A 10,740-nucleotide genomic window follows, 5' to 3' on the forward strand; every position below is an offset into this window, starting at 1 on the left:
ATACATTTCTTGGCCTTTTGGTTAAGATCAAATATAATATATGTTCTTATCAGTTTAATATCTGATATAAAAAGTTAAATTAATTTTTTATGAGGGAAAGTCTGCTACAGTATCTTACTGTTGGGGTTCTCGAGTGTTGTCTTTGTGTTGCACTACTGCTTGGGCTTGGCACACCCTTACCAAGTCCAATTTATGGGCCTAGAGTATTAATTTATGTTGGATCGTAAAGACACTAGAGAGGAGTGAATAGCGTTCTTCACCTTTTCAAATATCATGAGTTAAGATAAACGCAGCGAAAAAGAACAGAGAAGAAAAGTGAATGCTAATACATGTGGTTTTACTTGGTTCGGAGCCTTTGATGAATCTTACTTCAAGGCGAGTACTCATTGAATGCTTTCGTTGGGCAATCACTATAATCATAAAGCAATTACATAACTTAATTACAATTGCAGGAATTAAATTATACCGACAATATAACTTTAAAAACTTGAGCACAGGTTGTCGATGCAGCTTTTAGGTATCTTGGAGACCTTTTCATAGCAACGTACGAGTACGAAAATTATAGCAATTAATGTTCTGAAATATTGGTCGAAGCCTCCATTTATAGCCTCGTCCGGGCACCTGGAGCCCCTCTCGAGCGCTTGGACTGTGCTAACGTGGCGAGCTCTTATCGAAACTTCATCCCCGAAGTTTATCCACCTTGGGCTCCTGGACTGCCTCTGGGCTATTGGACAGTTGGCGTGGGTCAGCCAGTCATCACGCTCTAACTCAGCTTCTGGATGAACTTTGCTGGTCCGGGTGCATGGAGCAACTCCGGGACTCCGAACCGCCCGGGTGCCTAGTCAGACACCCGGCTGGCTTCATCGAAGCTAGTCTAGGCGTCCGGATCAACTCCAGGCACCCGGATCCCTTCCTAGCGCCCGGACAACTCTTTTTCATCTATGTCTTTCCTGGAAAAAAAAAAGTTAGTTCAGACAAGCATAATATGTTTATCCTATAAAACAAAGTTAGCACAATAATAATATGATCAATTTATGACTTAGATCTTGTCTTCCTAAGACCAGAATCTAGTCATGGTCTCAGCTTAAACTTTCCAAATGACTCTAAACTACATCACGCCTATAGTCTCATCGGGACTCATCCTCACTGGAACTCTCTCCTCCAGTGATTTGTCTCACTTCTCATTTACAAACTTCCTTGATGTCAGGTCCCTTGACCCACCAGGACTTCCTGCCATATTTCAACCAACCTGGACTTCAGCCAATTGTCAACCGAATTAGACTTCCTTATGCTAGATCTCAACTAATTTGAACTTCCTTCTACTAGATTTCAACCAATCTAGACTTTATACTAACTATCAACCTAGATGGATTTCAGCCTGGTGTTTAGGTCCTCTAGACCCATCAAATCTTGTACACTTGATAAAAAATTAGATAAATAATACATCTAACTTTAATCTATTTATCATACATTAAAATTTGATTATTAAGTATAATATGTAGTAATAATTTACTTATATTTATATATTATGTTACACGTACCATGCGTATACGCGGGGGCTAATTTAAAGAATTAATCTCAATGCATTCACGAAATTATCGAATAAAATACCTCAAAATAAATACAATGATTTATATTCTTGTATTTCACGAAATTAAATACCTCAAAATAAATATAATAATTTACCTTCCTTAGGAAGAGATGATTAGACATTTCAATCTACATGTCACGGACTTAATGTCCCCCGGATACTTACACAACTTATCTCAAGTTCTCAATTTCACCATGAGCACTATAGCTACAAAGTGAAACTGAATTAGCAGATCTTTTTTTAAAAAAAAATGAAATATATCTCTTTGCATATCACAAAATTAAATACATCAACAAATTTCAGTTTGTCAAAACAAAGAAATAGTATCATAGAAGATATATATCAATTACACAACCATTAATGATATTTCTAACAACTAAGGAAGTACTACAAGTTCTTGGTCATCAAAAGATTCAAAACTAAAATCCACAAGTTTTGTCAATCAAGAGATGATTAACCGGTTTTCATGAAAAAATTCCACAGGTATATGTTGAAGATCACATTGTGTGGTGTGGGGGCTTTACTTTGTCTCTGTGCCTAATGACCAAGAAGCGAGAACTCGTTATTTACCACTTGAACAAGAAGATTAACAAGTAAATGTGCTTCTTGTTAGTACAATCAATCTCAGATTAAGGTTGATCAAACTCGAATTGACTCAGGTTTAATTTTCGATATTTGACAATATATGAGAGAAGTTAAGTAGGTTAAGGAGGACCATATACTTGACATGAGAAGTCCAATGGAAAGTTGGCAAGAGAAAGTCCAAGTGGGTCAAAAATTGACTGAACACTTAGTGATCGAAAATTCAACGAGAAATTAGCAAAAGAAAAGTCTAAGTGAGTCAAAAGTTGACTGGACACTTAGTGATAGAAAGTCTAACTGGAAAGTTGGAAAGAGGAAAATCTAAGTGGGTCAAACGTTAACCAGACACTCGGTGATCCAAAGTCCAAAGGGAAGGTTAGCAAGAGGAAATCCAAGTGGGTCAAGGAGGATCGGACACTTGGTGAAACAGCCCTGACAAGTCAAGGTTGACCAGATACTAGGTAATGAAAAATCCTAACAGGTCACGAATTACTAGATGTTAGGCAAAGGAAGTTCTGGTAGGTTAAGGTCAACCAAATACCAAGCAAGACATGAATTCAACCTTGAAAAGGTTGAATTTAGGGTTACCAATAGATTGGTGAGAGGGAGCAATCGATTGGTAAACTCTAAACTCGGATTCCTAGTTTAGATTTGGGCAATCGATTAGAGTAATCAATTGAGAGCTTTTTTCGGGAGAACGGTAAGGTTCGGAATCAATTGAAGTAATCGATGGGCTTAAGGCAATCAATTGGCAGAAGTTTCATGAGGAAATAGAAGTTTGTCAAATCAATTGGTCTAATCGATTTAGTCTTGTTAATCAATTGAGTTAATCAATTGGCAGTGATTTCTCAAGAGAACAGAAGTCTTCGGAATCGATTAGAAGCCAACAATCGATTGATCAAGCGAAAAAGAGTCATTCTGCATGTTTAAACTATTGGAAATATAATTAAAGTGTCACATTAGAAAGACACAGAAAAGATCATGAGTTTAAAAAAAATAAAAATATCTCTATTAGTATAAGACTTTTTGGGTATAGTCCAAAAATAAAACTATACGAGCTTAGACCAAAAGTGGACAATATCATACCATTATAAAAAAAATGTGAATTCTTTTGACCCCAACAAGTTGTATCAAAGTCATGGTCTAGACTGGATGTCATATAGGGTGGCCTTGAACGAAGTTTAGGGGAGACTCGGAGTGTGTCAAGAGTGACTGAATGCTTGCAGAGAGGCCCAGAGCATGTCAAGAGTGACCGGATGCTTGCAAGGAGGCCGAACCATGAGAGTAACGATGGTCCTTCATTTGAGGGGAGGATTGCTAGGAATACAATCAAAGTCCCACATTGGAAAGATATGGAAATGATTATGAGCTTAAAAAATGAAGATATCTCCATTGATATGAGGTCTTTTAGATAAGTCTAAAAACAAAATCATGAAAGCTTAGGCCCAAAGTAGATAATATCATATCATTGTGGAGATATAAGAATTCTTTTAGTCTCAACATGAACGGTCGGATATGATGTGATAATCGATTGGGGGTAAGGTCAATCAATTGAGAAACGTTTTCCAACCCAAAACAACCCTAGAAAAGGGGATTTCATAAAGATTTGAAGCCGTCAATTCTTGGAGATTCTGAGAATTCATAGTGGAAAAAGATCGTTGGTGTGGACCCTTAAATTAGTCACATCAAGGAGGTGGATACAAAGTGGTGGATATAAAGTAAACCAATGTAGAAACGTTTTCCAACCCAAAACAACCCTAGAAAAGGGGATTTCATAAAGATTTGAAGCCGTCAATTCTTGGAGATTCTGAGAATTCATAGTGGAAAAAGATCGTTGGTGTGGACCCTTAAATTAGTCACATCAAGGAGGTGGATACAAAGTGGTGGATATAAAGTAAACCAATGTATTGTGCATGTGGAGCCGAGTTTAAAGCAAGATTTTCATTGTGTATTTTTTGACTAGTACAAAGCAACGATGAGAAGTGATTGAAGAAGATGAGATAAAATAGCACAGATACTTACACTTCTAAATGAGATAAAATATTTAAAATATATCATCGAGTATTATGTAATTCATCCATGCATTGATGTTATTGAAGAAGATGAGTTCAATATAATTTCTAAGTATTCTGAAAAAAAAATGATGACATTACCGTCAAATAAATTAATATTTTATAATTATAAAGAAAAAAATCTAATTATATTTTTCTATAAAATAAAAAAAGACTTAATACTTTCAAATTTTTTCACATCCTCCAAAATTTCTTCAACTCCAAATATAAACGAAGTCATTCTTGAGTACAAATAAGACTTTCTATTATCCTAGGAGTCAATGAACTCCTAAAACATTCAAGTACCCGACCACCAATATTAAAGTTGATTTTGAAGCAATTGCTGATATTGGAATGACTAACACATCATAAGTAATTTAAGCAAGTATAGAAAATCTATAACAATTTTGCTTCCACTATCCTAAATGTCAAAAGTATCACAATACTACTCAACTATTTCATTAAAATACTTGTCTAGTTTCAACATATTACCATCACCAAAAATTTATGTCTTTTACTTCTTATACTTTGCAAGGATTGATTGTCTTTTTAAATCCATTTTACTCATATTTTTTAGCTAAATGCATTATTCACTTGATTCTAGAAAGATGACAATCTTGAGGTATTACCTTAAGGCTCCATTTTCTCCTTATAATTCTTGTACAAAGCAAACAAAGTCTCCTTTATTATCTTTCCTACGTTTGCACCTTTTTCATCTTCATACAATTCAATTAACGTAAATTCCACAAAATTCAATGTATGTCATAGATCAAGAACCACCCTAACATAAAGCAAGTTAATCATTTTCTCAGTATCTCATCAATATTTGTCAAATTTCTTTATCATTCTAATCCCCATTGAATACACATCAAGATCATTACTTTCTTACAACTCCTTTAATATAGTATGAATAGAACTAATCTCATATGCTAAAATATTAAGAGTGGCATAGAAGGAACTTGAAACCTTTAATATTAGCTCATAAAAAACATGCAATAGAGATGTGAAAAGACCAACGTTATTCCAATATGCACTTATTATTGGCTTTCCATCAAAAATCTTCATTTCTCTTTTAGGTTTATCATCTAATCTAAGTATCATCTCTCCATCATCATTCACAACATGTTGATCTTTATATTAAAGATCTAATTTAAAACATGGATCTTGTTCATCTTGCCTATCAAAAGCTCTTTTAAATTTTTGAGCTACATTCAACATCAAGAAAGTTGAATTCCTTCTAGTTGATACATCTAAACATAAAGAATTCTCGCTTTCAATTTTTCAATCTATGCACATTCCTTGAACTTGCTAAATTTGGAGGGGAATTGCTTAGTTTATTTAATCACATTTCTAACCATCATCATAGATTCATTTATATCTTTTTAGCTATCAACAACAATCAGATTGATTAAATAAATTACATGCCTTGTATGAATAAATTCTCTCTTCAAAATAATAGAATCCCAATTAGCCATATTTTTCTGAAATTATTAAAAGCAATACCATTGGAACTTGCATTATTAATAGTGAAAATTATGTTAATTTCCCAACCTTTTAAGTAATTTTCAATGACTAAACTAGTTGTCTCGACTTTATGACTTGTAATTGAATAAAAATTGAGATTTTTTTTTATAACTTTCCATTTTTATCAATCGAGTTGTAGACACGTATAGTGATTTTTTTTGAATCGAGGTCCATGTATAAAAGTGGTCAAACAAATTGTTTGTGATGAGTTATCCAAAAAACTCTTCAATTTTTCTCTTTCAACTATATATAATTAAATATAATCATATGCAACCATCCATCTTGAAAGAATTTGAAACTTTGGACATACCGTGGCCATAAATACTTTAAACTCATCTCCTTCTACAAATTTAAAAGAAAATTCATCTGTTATAATTTTTCTAGCTAAGACTTTTCTACATGCATTTGATCAAATTTTCAAGAAGGCACACCTCACCCTCCCTTGCATTTGGTTGTAAACTTAGTTGCACTTGAGTTGTTTCAACAACATGAGGGTATTTTTTACATGAAGTCACATGAAATCTCAAGCTTGTAATTCCATTATTGTATAGATAAAAAAAAATTCATGTCACAATATTTATATTTGGTTTTAATCTCCTTATCGTTATTAGTAAATTTTATGAAATGATCTATAGTTTTTCACCGAACCACGTAGGAAACTTTCTAAAATACCTAAATCATGCACCCTACTTTTAAAATTACCAAATCACATATCCAATACCCATTTTACCCCTTTACATTTATCCGAATCAATTGCTATAGTGTAGCACTCAATTCGGATTATTTTTATTATTTTTTTAAAATATGTAGATTTTTTTAAAAAAGATCAATTTATGTTTAAAAAATCATTACTCTCAATATATTATGTCAAATTGATGTCTAAGGATATATATATAATCAGAAGAACTAGACGAATACATAAAACTTAGTTTCATGTTATTCCAAGCTGTATAAGTCCATCAGTTAGTTTGGTCAAAATCGACTATCAATTTAGCGCGATATATTGAGGGTAATCATTTTCTAAACATGAATCAAATTTTTAATCATTTTTTTAAAAAAAGTTTTAATTAATTATTATAGTATAGTAATCAATTAAAGTTATTATTCATTAATACAAAAACAACTTTAATCAATTGGTAAATTGTAGCAATCGATTAAAACTTTTTTAACAATTAAAAAAAATCATACTAAAAAAATCACTACTAATAATACATTGTGTCAAATTGATATTTGAGAGTTTAGGATTTAGAGTTTGAGGCCATATATATAATCAGGAGAACTAGACGACACATAAAACTTGATTTCATGTCATTCTGAGTTCTCTAGGCCCATCAATCAATTTTGGTTACGTTTGATAGGTGTAATGTAATCTAGCTTGTAATGTAATGTAATCTTGATTATATTACTACGTTTAGTAATGTACTTTATGTAATCTTTGATTACAAGAGTGATTACATTCTTTTGTTTGATGTCTAATATTTTTTATAAAAATGCAATTCGTACTATTATAAAATAACAAAAATATTCTGCGTCCTTTGCCGGAGGCGACGACCGATTGTGGCATCTAGCGGCGATGGCCGGTGGTCGGCGGCAGTGGCCAACGGTGCCCGGAGGTGGCGGCCTGGAGGCGCCGGTCAGTGGCGATGACCGACGGTGCCCGGCGATGACCGACGGTGCCCGGAGGTGGCGACCGAAGGCGGTGGCTGATGGTGACTCCTGAAGGCGGTGGCTGGCGGTAGCGTTAGGCGGCGGCTAATGGTCGGCGGCCAAAGGCACCTGAAGGCGGCGGTAGCCGACGACGGCGGGCGGCCGCTGATGGCAGGCGGCGGGCGGCTGCTGATGGTAGGCGGCCGCTGATGGCAAGCGGCAGGCGACCGCTGATGGCAAGCGGCAGGCGACCGCTGATGGCAAGCGGCAGGCGGCCGCTGATGGCAGGCGGTGGGCGACCGTCGCCGCCGGCTGCGAGCGGCCTGCCGGCAGCAGCGGGCGACCGTTTATGGCGGGTGGCAGGCGGCTAGCGACGCCCGAAGGCAAAAGCGACGTCAATGACCAGTTGATGCCGAAAATGAACTAGGGATTTATTTGGTATTTAAATTTTAGTTAAACGGTGACCTCGTAATGTAATCGGATTACATGGTGTTGGCCTTTTAATCCAGATTATAAAACTTGGTTACCTTTTATAATCCAGATTATATTACATTACAGCTTTAAAACTATACCAAACAAAGTAATCAATATTGTAATATAATCTTGATAACATTATAAGGCAGATTACATCCTACCAAACGTAGCCTAATCGATTGTATATTGTAGCAATCTATTAAAACTTTTTAACATTTTAAAAAATAATTTATGTTAAAAAAATCACTGCTAATAATATATTATGTCAAATTGATATTTAGGATTTAGGGTTTGAGGGCATATATATAATTAAGAGAACTAGATAACACATAAAACTTGATTTCATATCATTCCTATATCTCTAGGTCCATCAATCGATTTCGGTCAAAATTGGTTGATGGACTTGGATAACTCAGAATGACATGAAATCAAGTTTTATGTATTCGTCTAGTTCTCCTAATTATATATATATCCTCAAGCATCAATTTGGCATAATATTGAGAACAGTAATTTTTTGAACACGAATGTGTCTAAAAAATCTAATTCATATTTAAAAAGATTATTGCATTCAATATATTATGTTAAATTGATATTTGAGAGCATGGATATAATTAAGAAAACTAGAGGAACACATAGAATTTGATTTTATGTCATTTCGATCTCTCTAGATCTATTTACCAATTTTGCTCAAAATTGACTTATAGACCTAGAGAGCTCAGAATGATATGGATCTAGGTCTTATACATTCGTCTAGTTTTCCTAATTATATCTTACCCTCAAACATCAATTAAATCAATATATTGAGTGCAGTGATCTTTATTTAATATGAATGTATCTAAAAAATCTAATTTATATTAAAAAATTACTATACTAAATATATTGAGCTAAATTGATGTTTAAGGACATGAATATAATCAACAAATTAGACAAACACATAAGACCTAGTTCCATATCATTCCAAACTCTCTAGGCTAATCAACTAATTTTGATCGATTTCAAGTAAAATCATTAGATAGATATAGAGAGCTCGGAATAACATGAAATCATGTTTTATATGTTCTTCTAGTTCTCCTGATTATATCCACGTTCTCAAATATCAATTTGGTCTAATATATTGAGTGCAATAAATTTTTTGACATGAATTTAATTTTTTAAATATATTTATGTTAAAAAAAATCACTACACTCAATATATTGTGCTAAATTGATATTTGAGAACATGGATATAATCAGGAGAACTAGAGAGTATATAGAACCTGGTTCCATGTCATTTTGAGCTCTCTAGGTCTATTAGCTGATTTTAGCCGAAAATGGCTAATTGACTTAGAGAGCTCAGATTAACATGAAATCAAGTTATACGTATTCATCTAGTTCTCCTGATTATATACAAACCCTCAAATATCAATTTGACAAAATATATTGAGTAATGATGTTTTCAACATAAATTGATCCTTTAAAAAAACTATTTATTTAAAAAAAAAACCAAATTGATTGCTATGTTGGTGCAATTGTCCTCGAGTTAAGGTTGACCAACTGGACTAAGCTTGGATTGACTCGAGTTTGAGTTTTAATGTTTGACAATATGTGAGAGAGAAGTTAAGTAGGTCAAGGGAGGACCGGATACATAATTGGGAAAGTCCTAACTGAGATTAGGCAAGGGAAAACCCTAATTGGAGGCTAGGTATTGAAAAATCCTAACTCGATGTTAGGCAATGGAAAGTCCATACTAAAGGTTAGGTAATAAAAAGTTATAATTGAAGGTTAGGCAACAGGAAGTCCTAACTGAGGTTAGGCAAGGGTGAGAATTCTACCGAGTAACTAGTCCTAACTAGAGGTTAGGCAAGGAAAAATCCTAACTAGATATTAGGCAAGGGTGAGAAGTATACTGAGTGACTAGTTCTAACTGGAGGTTAGGTAAGAAAAGTCTAATAGAAAGGTTGGCAAGAGAAAATTCAAGTAGGTCAAAAAGGACCGAATACTTGGTGAGAAAGTCCAATTAGGTTAAAAGTTGACCAAACACTTGGTAATCATAAATCTAACAAAAAGTTGGCAAGGAAAAATCTAAGTGGGTTAAAGAGTACCAAACACTTGGTGAAGAAACTATGGCAGGTCAAGATTAACCGGATGTTAGACAACTAGAAGTCCCAATAGGTCAAGATGATTGGATGATGGGCAACGAAAGTCCTGGTAGGTTGAGGTCAATCGAATATCAGGTAAGACATGATTTTAATCTTGAAAAGGCTAAAATTAGGATTAGCAATTGATTGGCAAACCCTAAACCCTAAAGTTTGGGTTTGCTACTTTAATCAATTAGCTTAATCGATTGAGCAAAGATAATCAATTGGCAAGGATTGACAATTGATTGGATGAAGATTTTTGTGAAAAATTAGATCTGACATCCCTAATTGATTAGGATAATCTATTAGCTTATTTTTTCACGAAGCATAGTAGGCTTCTGAATCGATTAGCCTAATTGATTCAGAGGTGTCAATTGATTAAGGCAATCAATTGGATGGTTTTTCACGTGAGCACGAAAGGCAATATAATTAGTTAGGGCAATCGATTTATACCTCATCAATCGATTGGGGTAATCGATTAGAGGTTCTTTGTGAAGAGCAGAAAGCTTCAGAATAGATTGAGCTAATTGATTAAAAGTTAGTAATCGATTGATATAGCTCATCAATCAATTTGACGAGCAAAAAAGAATCATTCTATAGGTTTTGAACGGTCGATCTGACATGACAATCGATTATGGATAAGGATAATCGATTGGGAGGTGTTTTTTTAGCGCGAGAGAAATCCTAGAAAAGGAGGTTTTGTGAATAGAAAGCCAATGCCAGTTCTTGGGAGTTTTGGAGCAAAGTAGTGTTGC

At 34.4% G+C, this 10,740-nt stretch overlaps 1 pseudogene; it reads left to right on the top strand.

Annotated features, from left to right (window-relative positions):
• LOC121993370 lies at nucleotides 1-179 on the top strand (annotated as a pseudogene).
• The last annotated feature ends 10,561 nt before the right edge of the window (nucleotides 180-10,740 follow it).

Source organism: Zingiber officinale, chromosome 1B (assembly GCF_018446385.1).
Source record: "Zingiber officinale cultivar Zhangliang chromosome 1B, Zo_v1.1, whole genome shotgun sequence".
NCBI classification, from domain to species: Eukaryota; Viridiplantae; Streptophyta; class Magnoliopsida; order Zingiberales; family Zingiberaceae; genus Zingiber; species Zingiber officinale.